This window comes from Mus caroli, chromosome 8 (assembly GCF_900094665.2).
Source record: "Mus caroli chromosome 8, CAROLI_EIJ_v1.1, whole genome shotgun sequence".
Classification (NCBI taxonomy): Eukaryota; Metazoa; Chordata; class Mammalia; order Rodentia; family Muridae; genus Mus; species Mus caroli.
Genome location: NC_034577.1, coordinates 72,425,246 through 72,427,106, shown reverse-complemented (window position 1 = coordinate 72,427,106; position 1,861 = coordinate 72,425,246). Strand labels below are relative to the sequence as shown.

Sequence of the window (1,861 nt, the reverse complement as noted above, 5' to 3'; positions counted from 1 at the left end):
GGCTAGTATTTTATATATACACATATATATGTGGTATATTTATTTATACATATATGTACATTATGTGTATATGTGTATATATGCATGTGTGTGTATATGTATATATAGCCATACTTATACATATACATCTTGTCATCACTTGTTTTTTTGTTTTTGTTTTTGTTTTTGTGGGTACAGCGAACTTTTATTGATGGCATTCAAGAGAATAGGGAGGGCTCCCTAGGCCCCTCCTGCTATTATGGGGGTCTGGGATGGAAATTGTGAGGGAGATGCTCAGTGTTGGGGGCCGAGTTGGGATAGGGACTCCTCAGCAACCGAGGGCCTCTCTCTTGCTCTCAGTGTCCTTGCTGGTGGGGTGGGTGGTCCAGGGTTTCTTACTCCTTGGAGGCCATGTAGGCCATGAGTTCTACCACCCTGTTGCTGTAGCCATATTCATTGTCATACCAGGAAATGAGCTTCACAAAATTGTCATTGAGAGCAATGCCAGCCCTGGCATCAAAGGTGGGAAGATGGGAGTTGCTGTTGAAGTCACAAGAGACAACCTGTGTCCTCAGTGTAGCCCAGGATGCACTTCAGTGGGCCCTCAGATGCCTGCTTCAGCACCTTCTTGATGTCATCATACTTGGCAGGTTTCTCCAGGCGGCACGTCAGATCCACAACGGACACATTGTGGGTAGGAACATGGAAGTCCATGCCATTGAGCTTCCCATTCAGCTCTGGGATGACCTTGCCCACAGCCTTGGCAGCACCAGTAGATGCAGGGATGATGTTCTGGGCAGCCCCACGACCATCACGCCACAGCTTTCCAGAGGGGCCATCCACAGTCTTCTGGGTGGCAGTGATGGCATGGACCATGGCCATGAGCCCTTCCACAATGCCAAAGTTGTCATGGATGACCTTGGCCAGGGGGGCTAAGCAGTTGGTGGTGCAGGATGCATTGCTGACAATCTTGAGTGAGTTGTCATATTTCTCATGGTTCACACCCATCACAAACATGGGGGCATCGGCAGAAGGGGCGGAGATGATGACCCTTTTGGCTCCACCCTTCAAGTGGGCCCCGGCCTTCTCCATGGTGGTAAAGACACCAGTAGACTCCACAACATTCTCAGCACTGGCATCACCCCATTTGATGTTAGCGGGGTCTCGCTCCTGGAAGATAGTGATGGGCTTCCCATTGATGACAAGCTTCCCATGACTGTGCCATTGAATTTGCCATGGTTGGAGTCATAATGCAACATGTAGACCATGTAGTTGAGGTCAATGAAGGGGTTGTTGGTGGCAACAATCTCCACTTTGCCATGTGGAGAGCAGACGGCAGCCCTGGTAACCAGGCGCCCAATACAGCCAAATCTGTTCACACCGACCTTCACCATTTTGTCTACGGGATGAGGCTGGCACTGCACAAGAAGTGCGGCTGTCTCTGGAACAGGGAGGAGCAGAGAGCTTGTCATCACTTGTTAAAGGAGAGCAGAGTGCTGGCACTTACTTATGCTAGCTTCTCGGTCTATGCGTGTGAAGTACATGTATGAGCTCTAGCACAGCAGTGCATGTGGAGGCCAGAGGACAGCTCCTCTACAGCTCTCCACCTTATCTTCTGAGACCAGGTCTCTACCTGAATCCAGAGATCACCCACTGGTTAGACTGCCTGGCCAGAGAGCTCTGTGGATCTGTGTGTCTGGCCATCTGGTTACAGACAGATGCCTCTGTGAATGACAGGGACCTGAACTCAGGTCCTCAGGCTTGTGCTGCTGAACCATCTTCTCAGGTCCATGTCATCTCTCTAATCTCTATGGTAACCATTCATGGTTATCTATCACCATCCTCTGTTTCTATGTGAGGGACCTGAAGCTTAACAAAGAAA

The 1,861-nt window shown here is 49.7% G+C and overlaps 1 pseudogene; it reads right to left on the bottom strand.

Annotated features, from left to right (window-relative positions):
* Window positions 1–374: 374 nt before the first annotated feature.
* LOC110299790 lies at window positions 375–1,373 on the bottom strand (annotated as a pseudogene).
* Window positions 1,374–1,861: the final 488 nt, after the last annotated feature.